This window comes from Rhea americana, unplaced genomic scaffold (genome assembly GCF_003343005.1).
Source record: "Rhea americana isolate MKP2758 unplaced genomic scaffold, rheAme1 scaffold_196, whole genome shotgun sequence".
Lineage (NCBI taxonomy): Eukaryota > Metazoa > Chordata > Aves > Rheiformes > Rheidae > Rhea > Rhea americana.
The window spans coordinates 785,306-808,753 of record NW_028186105.1 but is presented as its reverse complement, the minus strand read 5'-3'; the positions used below and the strand labels follow the sequence as shown (position 1 = coordinate 808,753).

General features: G+C 51.7%; 1 protein-coding gene across 2 annotated transcripts in view; it reads right to left on the bottom strand.

Annotated features, from left to right (window-relative positions):
- CNTFR (ciliary neurotrophic factor receptor) overlaps positions 1-23,448 on the bottom strand; it is a 187,289-nt gene that overhangs the window by 160,013 nt on the left and 3,828 nt on the right. For both annotated transcript variants that reach the window (XM_085303033.1, XM_085303028.1), the window contains exon 2: positions 1,744-1,855. The gene's annotated coding sequence lies outside the window, so the exon portion shown is untranslated. The remainder of the gene's footprint in view (positions 1-1,743; positions 1,856-23,448) is intronic.

The window sequence follows — 23,448 nt, the reverse complement described above, 5'->3', positions numbered from 1 at the left end:
CCCTGCTTCCGCCCGCCGCCCCAGCGCGGGCGGGATAACAGGTGCCTTTGGACTGAAAAGGGGTCGCGCACCCGTTATCAGGGGCAAATCCCTCTTTTGGCCAGCCCGGCTCGTGCAATCCTCGTGCCCCAAACGGAGCCCAGCCCGCGGGCAAGGAGGTCGAGCTGCACCGAGGGTGGGAGGCAGAGACCAGCCCTCTGCCCTCTCGAAGGTCCAAAACACAGGCAGAGCTGCTGCTCCGTCTCCCTACTCATCTCTCTGCCAGGCTCGGGCTTTTCCGACAGCACGTGAGCGGCGCTGGGCTTTTATTCCTCCGCTGCTGTGTAGGAGCGAGCGCCAGGGGACATATCATTCAGCAACGCCAAGGAGGGAAACAAGCAGCATTAACCATCAGCACGTGTGTAAGGAGACCCCTAATAAACTCTTTTCCCCTCGGTCCCGTCTGCTTTGCTCTGGGCCACTAAATCCAATTCGGCGGAGCTCAGAGCTTGTAACGAAGCTGCGACACATTTGTCAGCTCCCTGGCTAGACCCATGGCTAATTTTACAACGCTAATTTATCTCAGCATATTATATCGCTTTCATTTCATCCCCTCGGATCCCATTACTGCCAGCGTACCTTGTAGCCAGTGTGTAATGGTAATTGGTATTATTAGTGACATACCCTCCCAGAGCCGCTCTCTACTTGCAGAGGAGCGAGGAATCGTAGCAGCAGGCTGGTCCGCACCACGGACGGGAGAGGAACTGGCCGGGCAGCTGGAAAATGGAGGCAGTGGGAAGCAGCTCAAAACTGCAGGGAGCCTAGCTGGCACGTGCAGGGCCAAGCTCCTGTGGCATCAGCACCGGAATAAACACCAAACAACTTCTGTAGTGCCCACTTCTGCCCTTGCCAGTGCCTCAGAGGACGAGAACTTGGCTGCTACAGGATGAACAGGGCTGCAAAACACCCCTGGGAAACATGCACAGGGGAGAGCGCAGCAGAGCTCTGGAGGGAAGAGACCCCATCAGCRCAAGCTGTGATTTCATGATACTTTCTGACATTTTGGCGAACAGTTTCCGCTCTTCAGTGTTGCCTTTTCCAAGAGCAGTGCAATTAAAACCTTGCAATTCTAGCTAAGTGGGAGGCTACGTTAGGCAAAACAACAATTTCCATTTCAGACTGCCTCCTCTCTGGTATTTAGGCAGTTGCTACATTTTAATTCATCAGCTTCATTTTCCAAGCACAGCACCACAGAGCACCAGCTGCCCCAGACCCCAGCAAGGCTGCGGCTGCCAGCATCCCCAGACTGGGCAGCCCTGCTCACTGGCACCTCCAGCAGTGGAGAGGATGACCCCAAACACCTCCAGAGGCAAAGCTGCAGCATCCTAGCCCCATACAAAGCACGTCCACAACCAGTTCCAGAAATGAGACAACTCCTCTGACCACAGCACTCGCTTCCCAATGGCATAAGGTCACACATTAGGCAGTTTGCATCCTCCTTAGGGGAACTGAGACACCAAAGCAAGGAGCAGTATCTTGCCATGTGCATGCAGTGCTGCATTTTAATTACAACAAACTCTGCCCTAGGCAAAAGATGCATTCGCTGCAGCACCACCATAGCTGGGCAGTGCTGGGGACTGAGGCCAGGCTGACTGCAGCAAGCTCAAGGACTCTGCAGCACACACATCCCACCTGCCTGGGCTCTCAGCTCCAAAGCACATGGACCAAGAACAAACCAAATAAGCATTTTAATCCACCTCTTACCTCTCCACAAGTCCAGAGTCCTTGGGGCGTCCCCAATTTCTCATCAAACTCTGTGGGATTCTCCTTGCTGCTTGTTGAGCCACCAACCCTTGCTGCTCAGAACTGCAATTTTCTTTAACAAAAAAAAAAAAAGAAAAAAAAAAATTCCAAAAAAAAAAATTTAACAAAAAAAAAAAAAAAAAGAAAGAAAAGAAAGAAAGAAAGAAAAAAGAAAAAGAACAACCTGTCAGGTTATCAGGTGAAGCTCTATATTTGCTTCATTTTTAAAAAACAACTGAAGGAAGGAGATCATCTCTGTTTTACAGCCCTGACAGCTGGGGGTAACTAGCGTCAACATGCAGCTAGTCCGCATGAAAAGCCCTCCTGCATGAGCGTCACGGTCCAGCCCCAAAGCACGTATTCACTTAATTATTTTGATTTACAAATAAGAAAAAGGAGGGGGGAAMGAAAAAACAAAACAGGAACAGCAGTTTAGAGCATTTCTGACCTTCTTTGAAGTTGGACAACAACACTCCCTAGCTGAAACAGTGCAGTAACTGCAAGAATTCAACCCAGCACCAAGGCGTTTGCCCACAAGGTCTTGCACTGGCTAAGCCTTAATCCTGCAAAGCCTCACACATGTGTTAAAATCACACACAGAGAGGCCAGCTCTGCTGGACCGAGGAGCACGAGGAGGAAAGCGTKCGTGTGCGCCTCTGCAGCACGGACACCAAGGACTTGTGCTGCATCCGACACGCAACCAGGCGCAGTGGAGCCCATGGCATTACTGTCAGCACCAGTGCCTTCGCCTAGAGCAACAAATATGCTTTTCSAGTTAGACAAATCATCAGTCATATCAGAAGATTTGTGCTCATTACCCAGCTCTTGTGGCTTGGGCTGTTCCCTCACACGCGCACGCAGTTCTTAAATGCTTTCAAAGTCTCGTGGTTCTGCATTATTAACAGAGAGAAGGAGCCAAACTCCCCTCGCAAGAGGAAAGTCTCAGTGTCGCTGCTGCGGAGACACTTTCCCAACAGCGACAGCGACTTCCAAGCCCGGAGCACAGTGCTCTTTAATTAGTACCCAACCTACAAGCTCCGCCAACACCCTCCGTGGGACCTCATCCAAAGCCCAGACCAGGCAGTGGGGAGAAGCTAAAGAAAGCAGAACTACAACCCTCCAGCCCACCCCTAAAGACCTACAAAATATAAATAAATAAGGCAAACTCCACTGGGCGCGTGATTGAGAAGCTCTCATTTGCAAAGCGCCGTGAAATAATTAAAAAGTTTCCCAGAGCTTAAAAGGAGGGAAACGGACCGTTTGTCACGCYGGCAGTGCGTGGCGTGCTGCAATTTATCACGCTTGTCAGGTGTCAGCCACTGAAAAGCCTAACTCCAGCTGCCCCGAGCCGAACATAGGCAATGCCCCATCCCTCAAAACATGCTCTGCCAAGCATCCCAGAGCTGGCAAGCGACTGTCAAGGAAGAAAAGAGGGGGCTCCTCCCCACCAAGCCTCCCATCTCGCTCTGCAAAGTCAATGCTTTCCTTAAAAATGCTGTAAATTGCAGATGAAACTCATCTGACAAGGTCAGGTTGGAAGCAAACGGCAAGGCTGGTTCATCCCCACCTGGGTTCCCTCTCCTGCAGGCAAGGGAACAACGGTGACGGGACCTTAATGCTGAGCACTCTCCAGTGATGCTTCTCCAGCACCCTCTGGTCAAGGGGTAAAGATGCAGCTCTCATGGGGCAAGGAAGGACTAGGGTGTTATGTGGGGGACAGCAGACCAAGTCCTCACGGAGAGAGATCCCTAGAGACCTGCTCACACCAAGAGATCAATGTCCCCTTTCACCTCTCCACAACCCTTCAGCCCATCTCAACAGGACAAATCACCCCACTACAGGATCTGTGAGGCTAGCCTTTCCCATGGGAGTTGGATCTGCCCTTTAAGAACCTGTGCAGAAACTCCATGTCAGGGTCAAGTTCAGGGTTTGGAGATGTTCAGCATGCCCAGAGTAGGTCTCCCACAGAAGAGCCTGGCTCAGAGCACGAGCTACAAACCAGCCACACAGGTGGTAGAGATATGCAGGCCGGACTACACCAAAAACAGGGAACAATCCAAACCTTAACTAGTGCAGGCTCACTGCAGAGCTATTTGCTGGCTATTATGTTGACGATTTCCTTAGCAGGAGGATGAGTTATGAGGTACCTGCAACTGTTATAATGCAGAAGCACTAGGTATTTAAACAGGTCCTCCCACTCCTGCAACATCCTGAAGGAAGACCAGCACCTACCACGTGCCGTGGCTCACTTTGCAGCGAGGTTATGGTCCGCCAGGACCCAAACAAGGCTATTGGAAGACATTTAGCCAGGATCCCGCTGGGATTGTGCAAAGCATGAATCTACTATAGCATGGTCACAAGCACCCAAGTGTCCCTGCACTGCTAATCCTTGAAGTGACATGAGAACATGCACAAATGCCCCCAAAAGATAACAGGCAGCTCTGATAGCTCCCACTATCAGAGCTGCTGGGACACGATAGCACATGATTCCCCATCCCTGAGATTAACATGGCCCTACATGGACACCCCTTGCCACAGGCTGGGCAGCTTCCAACCTGCGTGGGGCATCTGTACACTACAGCAAAAGCTAATGCATTACTGAGCCATTTCTTGTGAAAGAAAAAAAATCAGCCTAGAGCATTTGCCAAAAAAATCTTTTCCCCTTGTGACAGCATAAATCAGGGATACCTCAATAAGGGATTGATGAGTTTTACTTGTATCAACAGCAAAACACGCCAAGGCCCATGTTTTCCTAGTGGCAAGCCAAGCCTCGTAAGAGCTGGAGAGGAGGTTTCATCCTCAGAGAGGCTTAAAGAAGCACAGTTCCTGCTCTGGGAGCAAAACTCAGTTCAGCTCTTGAAGACTTGAACCGAGACCGGCACCTCAACGCACACACTATATAAAATACACCCACACAGCAGTGGTTTTTAGAGGCTTGTAGCTTGGCACAGGCTGGGTGGATTTTCGTGGCGTCAGCAACGRGCAGATCCCCAACACCTGGCCAAAAACACTGCTGACAACTATCAGACCCTGGTCTTGCAGCACAGAGGTACCAGATTTTCTTCAGCAAAACAACTGTGAGAGTTTCTTTTTTCAAGCCAGGGAGAAAATAATGCCTTTTTCTCCCCCAAACCGCATTCTGAGAGCGGCTTAAAACCCTTTCTGCTGAAATTTTCCAAAAAAATTCAGCCGGAGGCAGAGACATGCAAAGCTTCAGTCCAAATGGTTAAAGGCTGGCATAGTTTCAAGCAACTGAAGACAGGGTCTTATAATCAGAAGTGTCAGGCAACCTTAATTATATTATTTCCTGAAGGAAATAGTTTTCCCTGCCGAAGTCCAGAAGTTATTAAAAAAAAAAGTTGACCTCACTGAAACCAATCAATGTGGAGACAAGAAGCCTGCAATGGATTTTTTAAGGCAGTCAGTTCATGCATCTATGATTTGGGGAGGCGGGGGGGGTCTTGGTTTTTTTTTTAGAGGACAGGTGCTCTGCGTTTTTGGAAGAGCCTGCTCTGCAGAGACCTCCGCAGCCGAGCGCCAGGAAGCAGAGCCCCCCCCCACCCCGGTTCCCACCCGACCTCCCCAAACTCCCCCCCCGCCCCGGGCGCTCAGGCAGAGGTGCCAAGCGCGCTCGCCCAGACTGCCCGAGCAGGGTGCTCGCCTGCGCCTGCATTGATCGCCAGCAAAGAAAAACTGCCGTCTCCTTTGTAGCTGTCAGGAGCACACAGGCTTTTTGTCCGTCTCTTCCTCCACACCCATAAATAAAAGTGACAGCAACTTTATTTAGGACTTCTTCCAGTTAAGAGAGGAGAAAAGAAAAAGAGTGAAAAATGAATGGTAGCTCAGTGGCAAAGGCAAGGAAGGGTGGGAAGGATCCCGGAGGACCTTGGCTCACGGCAGCCCTCGCCGCAGTGGGGCACTCTTGTCCTCTGCCTTTCCAGGGTCATTGCACAGCTGCCAGAAACCCCATCCCAAAGCTTGCTGCCTCCTCCAGCCCCGCATCTCATTCCCATGGGATATTGGGATAAAAGCCCTGAACAGCCAGAAGGAGAAAGTCACCTGTTCTCCTTCACCCAGGCACAAAGCTCACCCTTGTTGTGCCACCAGCAGACCCTGAAATTCAGCCTTTCCCGGCACAGCTTGCAAACACACGGTGTCCCCACGAGCACTTGTGACTGCAGGAGGTCCCAGAGACCTCCGAGGAGCCTTTTGTGGCTGAGGAAAGAGCTCATCTCTTCAAAAAGAAAGAGAAGAGACTCAAAGYAAGAGAGCAGAAACATGCACGGGACAGAGCTGAGCAAGTTGGCTCCAAGCAATGTTCAGGCACCATGGAGCGCTCAGCTGAGACTAGTGTCAAAGGTGTGATTTTTGGAAGCAGGGCTTGCCCAGCTCCTGACCACATCTCCCAGCAGTACAGCACCTTGTGTATCACAGTGGTATTGCAACACACCAAAAACACAAGCTTCTGCTCCAGACTTCGTCTTGCTCCTATCACCGCTAAATTGGAACTATGGCACACTCAAGAATTCAGCCTTTTATTTCTCTTTGTGCTTGTAACCAGTGGGRTTCAATCACAGCAATATGGACTGCAGGGCTCAAGTGTTTTGGACCACGGGGATGACTCTCAGATGAGGYTTTGGAGCAGAAAGCACAGAACAACTCGTCTCAGGACAGATGCAGACTGTCTTGTGATAACATGCCATAGGCTCCAAACCTGTTAAGGGCACACCATCCCGGCAGGAAGGAGATACTGAATTTGGCCATGTGCAAGAGCTTAGGCTGCCCTGGACCAGCACTCCCACCAGCTGAACATGCACCCAACCTATACAGATGGGCACAGGACAGTCTTGTGGGAAGAGACCCACAGTCTGTGGTGACAGACACACCGTAGTCACAGCACAGGCGAGGCTCCCCAGGGACAGAGGCTCCGAGTGACCTCACAGGTTTCTTCCATCACTACCTTCTTCATTCCATGAGTCAGAGAGTAATGACAGGCCATTTGTCAGCAATGGTGGCATCATCTCCAATCTCATTTCTGAGCAAACATCTGACCTCGCTTGCATCTCTGAGACCTATGTTACCACATGACTCAGCCAGCCTCCTGACAGATCCCAAGGGGCATCAGCCCCAGCCCACCGAGGCAGCAGGAGACTGAGCTGCTAAACAAGCTGCTTCTGACTCAGGATGAAGTCAGAAGAACCCTCAGCTRGGGAACAAGGGTGGTGAGAAGTCTCAAGGTCTCTCTACCTTCTTCCCAGCTTGCACTAAAGCACTGAAGTACACTGTAGTTTCCCATGCTCAGTAAGGAATTAGATTGAGATCTGTCCCCAAAGAGGAGAATCCTGGGAAAAGTAGACTTGTGCTTCAGCCCAGACTGTTACAGCCCAAGATACTCCACATTACTAAGTCAGTGTGGGGACTTCAGTTCACAGTACCAGCTGTAGCCTCCAGACCTTCTCCACGGCCAGCCATCGTCCAGGCTGAATTTCAACCCAATTCTGCTCAACTGGGAGATCAGTTAATATCCAGGTGCAGATATACTCCTGCGTATCTTTGAAGACAGCTGGTACTTGTGTTCTACAGAGTAGGCTCTTAAYGCCATGGGGTTGTTGGGGGCAACACCCCTTGCCCCCAAACCAGAATATATTGCTTATTTGCAGCATATTTGCTTTGCACAGAGGAAACACATACAGGACATCTCCCACATGAGGGGGCCRCCAGGAGAGACAAGACACCCAGCAGTACAGCTCTTCAGCTGCGCTGAGTCAAGCCCCGTCATATGCTCCCATGCTTCTCCTAAGAGCAAAGAATTAAAACGGCATGGGACTGGAATAGACACACTTAGTTAAGATGACGTCTAGCAGCAATGATTTCTTCATTAGAATAAYGTGCCCAGAAAGCTTCATAAAAGGAGCTATCACATGATTGAAAGCTCTCCAGACCCTCATTTCATAGACCCAAAACACCAACCAAAAGTCTCTTGTAACAGCCAGTTCTCACAACTATTTAAAATTGTTTTTTTCTTCTCCTGAGGAGCTTTTAGATTTGCAATTGAAACTACAATTCTTAGTTTCTGCAGGGAAAAAAAAAAAAACAAACATTTTTCATTAAATTGAAGCAAATGACATTTTTGCTTGTCAAAAATATGACACAGTTCTGACAGACTCCGAAGATGAATAAGAGATTTAAACCCTTCTGCTTCAGAGCAGCAGAAAAAGCTGTTATCAGTCCCACGCTCAGRCAAGCCTCCTCCTTGTACAGGCCATGATCCCTGCTCCAACGCTAGGTTCCCAGGCTGGCTTCCCAGGGCTGAGGACAGGAGGGATGATGAATCTGGACCAGTCGTGCCGGTCCGTTCACACAAGGAAAATCCCAGGTTACTAACTACGGGCAGGCCCAGTCTCCCCTTACTGCAGTCCCCAAGTCTGGGCCAGACTCTTCCAGGCTAAAGAAGGTAATAGATGGATCCCGGTGGCAGGGATGCAAGCTGCATTGATCACTTCACTCTCCAGGCACCATTCGTATCCAATCACGGCATCGACCGGAGGCTCTGGATGCTTTATTTCCTCGGCCACCCTGGCATCTGTGCTGCGGATCAGCAGCTGTCAAGCTCCCTTCACCATCAATCGTGGCAGCGACACAGCCACAGATACCGTGGAGAAACACAGAATGGTGTCAAAATCCATTWCAAAATCCTTCTATCCTATTCAATCCAGAAAGACTTATCCACRTGGATTTATACTGTTTGTCCCAATATTTAGCTAGCGAGCCGACTAATCTGCGAGCAAGGAAAACCCTGGTGGCTTAGAGTCTGAGCAATCTACATCATTCGTCATTTAGATTAGCTATTGTCTTAATCCTCTTTAAACTACTGTATAATACATAAGGAGAATGGATGTTCTCTATGCCTGGGATATGTAAACCCCCTCCAGGCTGAAGCTCAAACTTGGGCAGAAGCTAGAATGACAGATGCTACCATGTCACAGAAGAAAAAGGAAACCTGTTGCACCTCCTGACAGCCAATTTGACTTCCCCTCGCTCTCCCCACCCCAGCAGCCTTTAATTAGTTCATAACCAGCTTCTGCATGTTTTCCTAAAGCAACATACAGCTCCCCTGYGCTCTCCCCTCATTGCCATCTCTTTTCCATCCAGCAAGTCGGGGAGAAGCCGAGGCAGCATCAGCCCATGTAACGTGGCCTTCCTAAAGCCAAGCCCAGAGGACTGAGCAGCTCTGAACCCCAGGAGCTAGGACATCTCCTGCAAGCACAAGCTGCAGGTATTACTCTGTTTTAGGAAAGGCAACTGCTCCACAGAGCCCAGCATCACTCCGCGGGCCCCATCAGGTGAACAGACATGCTCAGGTCAAGGATTAAACTCTCCCGCTGCCGGGGCTTTGCTGTCTCAGATCATGCTGCGCATCGGCTGCGGCGCCCGGTGGGAGGACGAGCAAAGAGCAGGTTCCTTTATGGAAACAGCAAAGAGTTTAGGGGAGAGGAGGAGGAGGGGGTGCAACAAGGCAGGAGCAAATGAGGCTTTAGTTCACTGCCTGCCAGAGCTGAGGGAGCTAATAAACAGACAGATGAGAGCTAAATTGTCTTCTGAACCTCTGTATCAGTATTCACATTACAGAGGCTGCTTCCAGCAATTCCAGCGTATTAATAATAAATGCTACATAATTACAGCAGGCTTGCTTTTGTCCTCTTCCTGTTTTCTGTCAATGCCTGCTTAACTCTGTGCAGCCCGCAGCCAGCTCCCCGCCGGCACCAGCCCCTCCGCCGGGTAGCACAGCCCTGGCGGCTGGCGAAACCGGCACGGCACATCCGCGCCGAGCAGCTCCCGGGCCGGACGGAGCTGCGGCCGCAGCCTGGCCCCGGCTCCTCGCCCCTCCAGGGAGGCGAGGGAGAGCCCGGCCGCCGACACAAGCACGGAGCGATCATCCTCCGCTTGTCAAAGCCAGGCTGATGTTGCCGCGAGGCATGATAAAAGAGCATTTGGGGCCTCGGTGCCAGCCRCGGGGCTGGGATGAGTTAGGAACTGCACAAACACTGTCTCCAAAGCACAGAGGAGCACTGAGTCACAGACAGCTTCTTAAAAGCAAGCAGGGTTTACGAGCGCTCGCTGTTTTTATCTCCTCCAGATTTGCAGCTGGAGCTGCCCTCTTTTCAGATGCTTTTTGGGATGTTTCTGCTCCATCCTCGCACTGCCCCGGTCCATCCCACAGGAAACCTCCCCGCTAGCTACGGCTGCTGCACTCGCTTTTACGCSATGTCTGTCATGGCCATTCCCCAGGAACCATCCCAGGGAGGTGGCAAGTCTGGGAGGACCTAGGAGATTCCTCACACATCTGGCACCTGGGCCAGGAAGAGCCAAGTTTTCATGTAATCAAGCTCCAGACCAACAGGACAGTTTGTACAGCCTGCAAATACCTAATGCTGCCATCTCCCTCTCTGCAGCACTTGCACTGCTAGGACCCCCAAACAAGCTGCTTTTCCAGACTATCCTTCTCCCTAGACAAACTATATCAAAAGACTCTTTGATCCAATCATCTGATAATTTTTGGAGCCAATGCAAGCAGGAGTTAAAACTTTTTAAGTTAGAAGTGTTTCACTCAGTCTAGCTGCAAACTGACCCTTGGAGCCTGGCTTTGCTTCCCCACAGATGCGTCTCCGAGACCATTTCTTCCTCAATCACAGAGCAACAAAACTTGGGAAAAGGGCCCTCTCCAGCTGTGCAATAGCTACACTTGTTTTTAGTGAGGCTCAGGTCTAGCACACACCTTTAAGACTAGCTCTCTTTTTCTCCCGCCTTTCAGGGCGGCTGCTATGCCCCTCAGCACAGCTTCACTCATAGAGAGCAAATACCTCAAACGGGATTTCTGCAAGAATCCAGCACACCAAGTCAAGTGTGCCTACCTTCCAGCAGGAACTAACTCAGCTTCTGCCCCCACTTACAGACCTTTCTAGACAGGAGACCAACTGGAAAGCAAACAAATGTCAACAACTCAAATGCAAAACCTTTACCCTTGCGAAAAGGGCATCAAATGTTAAGGGAATGCTCAGCCTGGACAGTTGAACTCTGAGAAGTCTTGAAATAGAAAGAAATAATAATAATAATAAAAAAAACACCTTAACCTAGCTGCATTGCTCTCACACTAGGAAGACATGGCTGGAGTGACGTGAGGCCAGCTATCCCTCAGGCATTGGGGTGTCCCATGCAGCCTGAGACACACACAGGGTCCCCCAATGCTGGCATTTTCCCCCCACTCTGCAATCATTGCCATATTGCACAAATMCATTTAGTACTTTCTGTATCATGTTTCTCCTCTGCAAGGTGAAACCTTGAAATGCATTGCACCCTGAACACATTATATTCATTCTGCTTRCAGTTTTCACAGAAAATGAAGCAGCAACTGGTTGTTCAGGCAAAAAGGCTGGAGAAAAAGGCGTGCAGCTCTTATCCATGCTACAGTGGCTAGCACATGCACTGAGAAAAGTGAGTGACAGACCATGCAGGGTGGAGGAGGGAAGGAGGTACAGGTAGGGGCAGGAGTAACAGAATCGCAAAATGGCTGAGGTTGGAAGGGACCTCTAGAGATCATCTAGTCCAGCCTCCCTGCTCTAGGTGACCTGCTTGAGCAYGTTAGACAGGGTTGTGTCCAGGTGGGTTTTGAGTATCTCCAGAGAAGGAGACTCCACAACCTCTCTGGGCAACCTGCTCCAGTGCTGGGTCACTCTCACAGTAAGGAAATTCCTCCTCACGTTCAGGTGGAACCTTCCTTACATTCACACAGAACAGACACTAGAAAACAGAGAGCACAGAACAGAGAGTAAGAAAGCGTGACGATCATCRCATCACGAGCCTCCTTGCAGGACAACACACCTCTTTCAGCTGGAAGGCTACTTTGAGAGGCAACATAGCTAGTAGTTAAGATACACATGGGGAAATCGGGAAGCCTGAGGCCACCCTTAACATGCGGCCCTGGGCCAGTTGCATCTCCATGGGCTGCCTTCCTCTCCTCACTCGCTGCCATCCTTGGCAGGGCAACTGCAATTTCCTCAGTACAGAGACCGTTGCTCCCTATGCAAAAAGCACTTGGAGCCTGGAGTCTGCAGACACCGCCGCAAACTGGTGCTGTCACACTGCAGCCTGGAAAAAAAGCAGTAAGCCAGATGGAAAGGGGAAAGGAAACCCACCGAGAGCTGGAAAGAAGATAACATAAGTTGGAGCTGCAGAAAGAAGTTGCCAAGTAGGCCCACTGCTCCAGGACGTAGCCCCGTCCAGTGCACAGCCTGTGGTGCTGGAGCTGTTCCTGCGCACAGAGGGAAGCGAGGCCCTGCCAGCCCCTCGTGGTGCCCACRGCCGCCTGCCACGCACAGGGAGCCTGATTGCTGCGCTGCCTCTTACAGCGGCATTGAGGCACGAAAGGAGAAGCACCTAGACTGCTTCACTTGCCCATCTCAGAGTACATCAGGCAAAGCCCAAAGCCCCCCCAGCAAAGGATCCCTGCCATAAATTAAAGCAAGATTTTCCCCAGGGTGAGTATAGCAGGGGATCAGCCAGCACTTCTGGGTGCAAAGGAAGAAAAACATTAGGCATACGGGTCCCAGGTTCAGCTCCAGGATGGCCTGCATCACCTGCCAGGACTGGCTCCCTGTGCTCCAGCCAGCCTCCAAACCCACTCCCAAATCGCAGTGTGCTCCAAGCAGCCAGCACGCATCATGTTAACACCCCCAGGCCCCAGCTAGCACAAGAGCAGTGTCAGACAGCCTGCGCCCATAAACTGAAGAGAGAGAAAAATGAAAGTTTGCTGCAGCCTTCAGCATAACTGGGCTGGATCTGCTGCGTGCTAGGGCAGAGGCGATGGGGCTGGCCACTGACAGGGGGACTAACAGACCAAGACACCACTGCCCTGAGCTTCCCAGTGGGTGAGGGATATTCCAGAGGCAGCTGAAGACTCTGCCCACCATAACACAACATCATATCTGAAATCCTTGGTCTGTTGTCCAAGGGTCAGAGTTGTCCAACATGCCCACACATGCCACAAATCCCCCCTCCTCTCCTGTAGACCAGCTGAACACACGTAGGCAGAGCCTCCTTATAATAACCATACCCTTGTTTCAAGCAGGGAAAAGAGCACTGCTCCAGACAGGGAACCTTATGCAATAGGAACTATCAATGCAAGGACTCCCAGTACCTGCTTCTGGTGGCCAAATCCTGCAGGCTGCACAGCCAGATGTGCACAAGGTTCGGCCACTGCTGGAGGACACAGTACACGTTCTGTGAGCACAGTGCTTTGTAGGAGCTCCTCTCCCAAAACAGAGGTGAAGCAGACAAGCTCACCTGTGCTTTCCCAGGAGTGCTGGGGGGACTGGCCCCACACCCCAGAGGGGAGATATCAGAGAAACAGACTGGAAGGACTCAGCACCCACCTCCTGCACAGGGACCCCAGGCAGCAGTCGGGAGGTGCTGGCACCAGCTCATCAGCAGTTGATTGCAGCACATCACAGATCATGAGCCGCCCTATGTCAGCCCCTTCCACGAGCCTTTCCAAAAAGAGGAAGGCAAATTCTTAATTACAAAATAAGTCACTAATTGATAATATGCTCTATTAGCTTCAGTGGAAAGGAGAGCAGAGCTGTGCCCCACACACTGAGACCGCAGAGATGGCTACACAGCAAATCATCCCGTCACGCTGAGGGGGGCCAAGGGAGCCGCAGCTGGGGCATCAACAGAGAACGAAGGTGCTGGATGCAGCAGGACACCCAAGCACTTCAGGCCACGCTCAGGACTGCTTCTCTCCGGCAGAGCCCAGGGAAGAGCCAAGGACAGGCAGCCCCCACAGCAGCAGCCCGGCTCCACAGGCCTCCTCGAGCCAGGKCCAGGAGGCTCCGGAGAGCAGCACCAACTAACCTGACATTGTACTACAAGCGGTCCAAGCTCCCCAGGAAAGCTGGTGTTGACACAGGCACACTGCTTCCAGCTCGAGCTAGGCAGTCCAGCTCTGGGATTGCTTAATACTTCCCGTCTCTCAGCCCTCTCCTGCCACCAACCACTGTGAGAACCGGAGGTTTCCAACAGCCTCCCCCGGCTGACAGTCAGATCCAAGCGCAAATCTGAAGTCAGCAGCCGCAAAACACAGCAGTCGCCTCCACCAGCCTTTTCCCCAGCACAACAGTCACGGGTGACAGCCTTTCCCAGGAGCTCCCCCAGAAACGATCTTCTTGCTTGGGAGATGAGCAGTTTCCCCATTGCCACATAGCAGCCTCCTCCCCAAGGTTTGCAACAAGTCCCTGGGATTCAGCTTCGTCCTATGCAGACTTGTGCACCCTGCAGAAGCAAAGGGCAGGATTAGACCCTGTCAAACAGCCACAGAAGAGCAGATCAGCTCTCAGAGAAGAGACACTAGCCAGCTGCAAGCCTAGAACTGCAGCATTTCCTCCTGACAGAAGCTTCTCAGCTCTGCCCTTGGCAAAACTCAGAAAAAAAAGTGGCAGAATTTCCTCCTCTCAAAGCAAGAGGAGGAGAAAAAGCTGTGCTACAGACACCGCATCCTTCTGCTCCATCTGGCCCCCAGCTTTGAAGCACACGCAAAGCTCCTTCCTTGCACAAGGAAGCACAGCCCTTGCTTGCACCATATAGAGCTGCCTCACGCAAGGACTCAGCAGGAGCTGAACAGGTTCTGCTTGGTTCAGACTCCAAAGCAGCCAAGTGCCAAGGCCTCCCCACTCTTGCGTCATTGCTTTCTCAGGGCAGCTCCACTACCCCCAACATGTTACATGGAGCATAAGTCACAAGCAAGTGCCAGAAGACTTTGTGAGAGCAGGTGCTGTGCAAGCAGAAGGTAGATAAATAAACTTGACTCAAGTTTCAAGTTACAGAAAACTGTGCAGTGAAACTTGTTGGAAGATGCCAAATCAGTGAAGGAAAAAAAAAAGGATATTTGGGTGACCGACTCCAAAGGGAGTAAATCAAAAACTGGACAAAAGCCAATTCTACTTTTCGAGAATAAGAAAAGATCCAGAGATGCTTTGGACTACTTGAACATTTAAAAGCGAGCAATGAAAAAGTTTAAGAAAAATGAAAGCACTACAAGTAATTAGAACAGATTTGGAATCAGAGCTGTAGAATGACCTAGGCTGGCCCCAGTCTCCGATCTAACACCATGCTCAGAGCAAGAGCGGGACCAGGTAGCTCAGGTTGTGCAGGGCCTGGTGCAGTGGAGTGCTGAACACCTCACGGGGTCAACGCTTCCCACCTCTCATCCCTGTTGAAGCATTTGACCATCCTCATGGGTGCAGAAATTTCTCAGTGCCCCAGAGGCAATTCCCTTGCTCCGAATTGCACCATGGCCTCTCGTCCCAGCACTGGGCACCTCCAAAATGAGTCCAGCTCCTGCCTCTCTGCTCTCCCCCATTAGGGATTTGGGGACAGCAGTGACACACGTGCACTTTGCCTTCCCTTCTCTAGGCTGAGACAAATGGCTACATGCAGCCTCTCCTTGCATGTTATTCCTCCCCTTCACAAACCCTCGAGTTTTCCTGCTAACAACCAATGTGTTTTGACTTCCCATTCCCCTGGGAGATGATGATGAGGAATATTTTAAACAAAGACAGACTGCACAGCCACCCAGAGGGCAAAAAAACCTTTCCCCATTTCAGTCAGAGCCATGACTAACTATCACAGTTTTCCCTACAGAAAACAGAGAAGCCATGCTCTCTGGCGATGCAAACGGCTGCCGTTTCGATGCAGTTTTCTCCCATTCCTTCAGTTTGAAGTCTATTACTGCAAGGTTAATGGGGCAGAGAGGATGCCAGGCGGCTGGGTAATGATGTCAAAGCACCTGGCATTGCCTGGGCAACAGCTAGACAGTGGGGATGCAAATGAAGGAGCAGGATTGCTCTCGGTCCCAGGAAACGAGCTGATGAAATTGAGCGTATCAGCATTAATGAACATGGAAATAACAAGAGCGCCTGGAGAAACATGGCAAGAAGAGGCTGCACCCACCAGTGAAAACTGCTGTGTGCACTGCCTGCTGGGTTTCCATGTGAACAGGCTCCACATCCCTGCATTTCCTCTGGGTTGCCACCCCAAGGTGCTACCTGGTTTAATGCTCCAGCTATGGGCAGGCCAGGCCAACTTCTGCAACCATCTGCTGAAGCTCTCCTCCAGCACCTTCTGGCACCTCTCCATGCAGGGAGAGCAGCAGGAGAGCTGGGTGCACCAAGAGAGCAGTTCTTAGAGTGACTTGCAGAGACCAGGGGCCAAAAGGTATACAGCAGAGAGCGGTGCTTTGAAGGTACCTCCATGCAAAAGAACAGCACAAAGGCTGCTCCAGTAGTGTAACCAAACTCTCCATGGCTTGCAGTGACCATAATTTCCTGTAATGAAGATTTCAAAACTTGCAGGCAGAGCAACAGGTCCTGCTACGTGGAATGGTACCTCCGCTAGGATAGTGCTTGACACATTGTGCTGCTACCAACCAGGAGTACAGGGCAACTGATAAGAGCATTACAAGTCTCAAACACTGGCAACCTGTTTCCAGCTTCAGCCTGCTAGTCCAACTAATCTTGTATGCCACTCCTCTGTTTTCTTACTAAGCCACAAGCTCCATTAGATCCTTTTTAGTGCGCTTGTACGTGAAGAGCCTTCATTGCGCTGCTGTATTCTTAACTGCAGACAGAACTAAAATAGTCCTAGCCTTTATATGCCCAGGTGCCACCACTATTTCTCCTTCCTGACCTCATCCACACTGCAGCAATGCAGCTGTCTTCAGTCCCCAAGCAAAGGCTGCCTACCCTTCCCCATCTGATCTGCTGGCATCATGCCCTACACCCACTCTGAGGTTTCTGCCCACTCTCTCCAACGTCCACCCCCCAAAAAGGGCTTCTGGAGCAGCAACAGCCAAGACAGACCCCAGGAGCAACAGGTAAGTCACACAGGGATTTCTCTTGCCCCCCCCCCAAAAAAAAAAAAAGCTAGCCAGGTGAAGGAGTGCTGAGACTGCTTCTCAAACCATGACTAGCATGGTTTGTACATTTGCAACAGAGCTCTGCAAATAAGACTATGGCAATTGACCCAAGCCCCAGCAATTCCCTGGCAGATATAACCCACCATCAAAGATGCTAGCTCCACAGTGCAGTGGTTGTCTCTTGTGTCCATCTGCAAGGTCATCACCCTGTACCTCTTTAAAGCCCTCTGCTTACATCCAAGACAAGTCAAGGTGACTCAACACAGACACTGCCTCTTGCTCTTCTCGCTCAGATGCTTTCTGCTTTCCCACTGTCCTTACACTGTGAGCCCCTTGGAGCAAAGAGTGCCCTTCCTCTCCTCACCCCCTTGAAACCACTCAGCTGAAAAAAAAAAGTCTGTATCATAAATAAACGCTCTGGTGACTGGCAGGAGGCAAGCAGCAGCAGGTTCAGCAGGGACCTGACCATCCCAGGCCAGCCCGTGCTCAGGCTCTGCAGGGTGCCTCTCTTGCACCAATGCAAGCACCTCCCAGGCATCCTCCCTGCCCACCAGAGCAGGACCTCCTTGCGCAAGCCACAGCATGCTGTGGCTCGCAGCAGCACCATCCCAAGTGCCAGGCGTCTCTGTGAGCCCCAGCGTGCTGCTTTTAAATGTCAGCAGTAAAACCAGCTACACATCAGAGGGAATTAAACCGGGGAAGGGAGAGAAGGAGACAAAAGGGAGAAGAGACAGCTCTGCTAATTGCAAGTCAGCCAGAAGTCTCTGAATCCATTTGAAATGCGTAGGGCTTAATTTAACTTAATGGTTTTGTCAAACATTGGCACTCTGCTAAAAGCGCAGGAGAGTTGGTAATCTAAATGCCAGTGGCTCTGCCTTCACTAGTTGCAAGAAGGCTGCTGCTCAGGTCCCCAGACAGCTTCATCCAGCTTCACGCAGGTGGCAGGCACAGCCCTGGCTGCTGCAGTCACTCATTAGGACAGCTCTGTGCTCACTTAGCACTGGCAGGGGCCCTGGCTTTGCCCAGGATGCAAAAACAAACACAGCCACTGCATGACTTAAGTCAGTCCCAAGCTTCTACTGAAGACACTGCTCAGGGTCAGGGGAGAGACCCGCAGCTGGAATAAGGAATTCAGGATGCCTCATCCACCACCTTAGTGTTTTTCCAACCTGTTGCCCTCTGGGAACTTGGAGGTAAAGGCAGCCTGACCTTGCCCAGCACAGCTGAGAGTCCAAAATTGCTTCTCCCACAGCCTCAGCCCTTTCTAGGGCTCATACTCTAGCAAGCAACTCCCAGCCCCTGCCCTCAGGACAGGGCAGGGATGTCCTGCAGTTCCAGGTGCTGCATGATGCAAAGCACCTAGATGCAGCAGGTCTGCCCCACAGAGCCCTGCGGAGATGGGGACTGGACGCTCACCCCTTCGTGATGATGGTGGTCCAAAAAGGCCAAGCTGGCTTGTGCTGTCTGGGGGTAAACTCCTGCAGGACACTGCGTTTGGCACCAACCTGTCATCTTTGCTCCAGTCTCAGCTACTCTCCATGACTACCCAGAGGTGTCAGTCCAGGACTGGTCTTCAACAACCATCACAAGCTACTGAGACAGGAGCTTCTTGGACCTCAGCCCCACACACTCACCAAAAAAGCCCAGGGATTTCTTTCCCCCCCCTCTTTTTTTTGGGGGGGGGGGAGGAGAGAGGGGGGAGGGAGGGAAGATGGAGAGAAGGGAAGAAAACCAAACCCTAAATGCAGCAGCCACACCTGCTTCATGCAGGGCAGGTGGGGAAGAGGGACCACAGAACCCCAATGGGGGCAAGCTGGAGGTTTCAAGCCTGCACATCACCACCACCCCCACCTCTGTCCCAGGCCCTGGATTCCTATTTTGATTTAGGATGCAAGGGGGATCGAGTTTAAATGTCTCGGGTTGGCCCTTGACTCCTTGGTGGGAGTCTTTGCACATCACAAAACTGCCAGACAATTCAGCATGATTGACAGCCTTTCATGGGGAGAGGCCCCGGCTGGCAGGAGGGGAGGGGGCCGCCCTCGGACAGAGGGGGACAGCCAGAGCTGCGCGTGGGGAGCCGAGGCTGAAGGGCAGGAGGTGACCGTGAGGCAGGCAGGAAGCTCAGATCTACACTCACATAGAAGAAAGAAGCTTCTTGGGAAGGATCAAAGAGGTTAGAGCGTCTTTAAGGGGTGCAATTTTCCCCCTTCTCCTTTAATATTAACAAAAACTGAACTGCTGACAGCACATGCAGGAAAAAAAAAAGACAAGGAAGAGTTTGTCTAATGCAGGAAAGTACTTTTTCTAGAGACAGCAGATAAGGGTATTTAGATGAAAGCAGGGAGCTGAGGAGCAGGCAGAGAAGGGACGTCAGGCTCACTACAGAGAGGAGAGAGTCAGCAACAGGCATGACAGCCTGGTTGGATCAGAGGTGGGCAATCAGCACCAAACAACACAGGGCTCAGCCCAAGACTACAACAGGGAGGCACCTACGAGCACACGTGCCCATATCACATCTGGCTCATGCCCCATTGCTGCTCTGTGGCCCCAGCAAAAACCTGCCGCAGTGGAGGGAAGCCACCACAGCAGCAGATAAGCCAGCAGTCAGCAGGAAAGGCTACAAGTGCTTTATCATCTCCCCTTCTTCCTCCCTCATCTTTCTCTCAAACTCCTTGGAAAAGCTAAACAGCCCACAGCTCCCTCCATCACCACTCAGCCCCAGCACTGGAGTGGACATGGACACCCTCCCACAGGTCTGCAAAGCAGTTTCGTGTTCTCAGTTCAGCTTTACGTTCCCTTAAAGGCAGTCAGGGACTCCCAGCCTCACCTTACAGCCCAAGCCAAGCCCCTATTTACCAGCTGGTCAGCCCAAGAGGATACATTGCACCCTGTGATAAGTTTAGCCTCAGCACTTGGGGAAACCAGGCAAGGGAATGCAAGACGATCATGGATCTTGTCATGCTATTGTATTTATTCCATCTTTGGCACCCAGGAAGCCCTTTCTCCTACTCTTCCACACACACCCTCCTTTTAAAGGAGGAAAGAAATTTTAAGCTGGTGCTTTAAAGCCCAGCAACCACCAGCCCATCTCCCTGGCTTGCCAAGAGAGCAATTCATCCTCTGCCTCTATTCTGCAGTAGGTGAAGCCCCCCCTCGCCCGGAGCCTTTGTTCGGCTCCCCGCTCTTTTGTCTGGCGCTGAAAGCGCTGATCACTCCTGCATGAGGAATGTGAAACCGATGTGATGCCGCAGGAACAATGCTCAGCCCGCTCCCTCCTGGCCACCAAAGTCCCCGCTCGCACGACGCGGCCCCTGCCACCTCGGTCCCCTCTTCGCTTGCGCCACGCTCAGGCTGCTCCAGCTCCTCAGGGCCTCAAGGAGCACCACTGCGCTCCTGCAAACGCAAAAATAAAAAGCACTTATCGGCCCCTCGGCACCCACGTTGCCTCTGCTCCCCTAGGAAATCCTGAACCCGTCAGCACGATGCAAGCTAGGGAGAGCTTGCATCTGTGCATGACACCAGCACGAGCTGAGAGGCATCAAGCCAGGCCACCACAGGTCAATACCACTGTCTGCTCATGATTTTCCCCCGCTCCAGCTCCTGGCTAGGCATTTTTTGCCACAATGATGCTTGGAGGCTGGAATTAGGGGGCGTGAGGGTAGTTTGCAGAAAAGGGGATGCAAGAGGCAAGGTAGAGCAGATAAATCAGGAGGTATGGGGCAGCAGGGCTCTGACATGTCAGAGGAAACTGGAGAAGCATGTGGAATGCATTAGCATAGAAATTAGGACATTTCAGCCACTGAAGTGCACCCAAAGCATGCAGAGTCCCCTYTGAAAAGGCTGTTTGGGGCAGACAGTCTGCCCTGTACTCCCAGCCCAAAGAAGGGGCTGCAGGACCACAGCTCACACAGAAGGGACYGGGGGGAGGCAAACACACTGAGGGAGGACCTGACAGCCAAGCATCCCATGTCTGTAGCCCTGACCACCCACACAGCATCCTACTGCATTGGTAGTAGCATTGATAGATGCTGCAAAAGCCCCTTGAGCAGCTGAGCTGCTCTGGGGCCAGGCAGCAGCCTGCCAGGCTGCTGAGCCCAGACAGGCTGCCACTAGGTTAAAAGTCAGATGTCACCTTGCAATAGCACATGCCCAACCCCTTCTGCAAGCAACTCAGATTCCCCAGCCCTCATCAAGTGGTGGGCTTTCACCTGAGGCCAGCAGAGGTGGCTGTGGAAGGAGAAGCCAAACCCCTCTGGTGAGATGGAGGGCCCCTCAGCAGCCTCGCGGTGGCTGTGGCTCCATGCCAAGCCCGTGCCAGCAGGACAGCAGCTGGAAAGTGGCAGCTCTCCTGCTCCCCAAAGCACCATCTGCCACCAGACCCCTCAGGAGCCCCAAGGCGGGCCAGCTCCCTTTCCCTTTAGGGGGCACGTGGGTGCCTGCTGCCAGGGATGGAGAGCCAGGTAGGCAAGGGGCAGGGGCCTGCTCTGCTGCCTGCAGTGCCAGGGGAGGCTGGCACAACACAGGAACAGAGGAAGGTAGTGGCGGGACCATATAGAACTGTGTAAAACCAAGTTTTTCCAGAAATGGGAGGGACACTCTAATGCCTCCCGCAACACTGAGATTTGCCAATACTGTCAACACACCTCACAAGTTGGAGGATTTCATTTCTGGCAGAAGAGGAAGTCAACTGAGCTTACCCTTGCCACCGAGGACTAGATCAAGACAGGTTTCCCATCCTGAAGTATGGGACTTTCATTTAACCTGAACACCAACCACAATGCCAAGTCAGTCTTTGGCATCACTAACCTACATCCACTGGAAAGCAACATCTGACCTCAGAAAGAAGAGGCTTCTAGCTCCAGCCATTTCTGACAGCAAGAAAGGTCCATGTAAGTGGGACTCTGCTGAGTCACAGCTCACCTGCAGTTTGCACCTGACACAGTATCTGGGATCCAGGTGTTTTGACTTCACAAACACAGAAAACACATAGCAACTGTTTAAGAGCCACTTCTGGATTAACAGCCTGCAGATGCTAACATACCACAGTTGTACTGCAGGCTATACTGCTCTGCTGTTAAAAAGGCACTGCTCATCCAGCAAGATTTTCTAAGCCACCAGTACCCAAGTGACCTCCTGAACTTTGAGAGTCTTCCGCTTGTTCCATTGGATTTTCACCTGGCTACTGCAGCCCCCAGTCAAGCCCCTCTGCTCTTCATCTCTAAACAACTTCAGCAGCCTGCCAAGGGGCACAGCTCTGGCAAATGACCCTGATTTGCACTGAGAACATCACTTCCCTTTACAGGGTTAAAGCTACTACCAAGAGGCAGAATGCTTTTGAGGGCATGTTTCTCCTCAGTACTTAAAGGGGAAGCAGGGCAGTCTATGACATGGAAGACCTAGGCTCAYGTTCCTAACTCCGCGTCCAATTTGCTACAAAAAACACTGTTTTGCATTGGACCCGATCAACATCATTCATGGTCAGGTCTCTAATAGAGTGGTAAGATTAAGCAGGACTCATCATTCCAGCATCTATGTTTTTCTCTGTCACAACTGAGCTGCCTACAGTCTTTTTTACCTCTACCCCTATCACTTCCCTGTAGGGCTGAAGCTGAGAGCCCCCCTCATGCCTCTAAAGGAAGTGGGGGGTCCCCAACTGATGAAGGGAGGGAGCAGCAGTCCTTTGGAGTAGTTCTCCACAGTAAAACTGTTGTTGCATTCTAGAAGTGAAAGCCTGCAGGAGGCTRGGACAAGAGCCTTGCTCCAGCACTCCTAGCCATGAGCTGTTGCGGAGGAGTTTGTGGATAAGATGGTGCACCTCCCTTGTGGTCCATGCACCTGCACGCAATACAGTGGTCAGAATGAGGAGATAGGTCCAGCTTCACCAGGAGGTCTCTGGCCAAGTTTGCATCAAGAAAAGAGAACGCCATCAGAAGACAACACCAGAATGCCTGCTGGGTGCTCACTGGGAACACAAGACTACGACATGCTAGGAAAACTCCACAAGCAGGGTCAGGCACAACTCCTCCCACAAGGATCATGCACTAGATGTCCATCCTCTTACGCTCTGCCCCAGTGCTCTCCATCTGCTCCTGGCCACTGTCGCACTGAGAAACAGAAAAGTCACAGAATGCTGCTTCCCAGGACACTGCATCCAGAGGACAYCCCTCTGCTTGCTTTACACCCAGCCCAGCACTGTGGCTGGCTGCAGCACAGCAGTACCACTCGTGTGAATCCCAGATGAGCACCCGATCCYTCTAGTGCCAACACGGAGCTGCAACGAAGCGTGACAATTAAGCACAGCAGCCCTGTGTGCTGCATTTGGTTGCCTCTGAAGGCACAGCACAGGTGAACAGGACCCCGCACACAGCTAGACAGATGTTGTTCCAGGGCTCGCTAGCCCACCGTCTGCAATTCATTCCTAGTTTCTGCAAGATGCAGTCAGTTCTTGACCAGCCTCTGCACATGCATGTTGCTTTGCTTTCAATTCAGCCAGCAAAACCCATTTACTCTGCCTGTCTCATCCGGTTTCCATCAAGCCTGCTGAATTCTCCTTCGGTGAAATAAGCAAGTTTACTGTAACACCCTCTTTTGTAAGAGCATGGCTAAAATGACAGTCTTTCTGGTGCCTGCCTATTTCCCTTCACAGCAGGGGCTAAACGCTGCTTGTTTTCAATTGTGAACCATTCCGACTTCTTGAA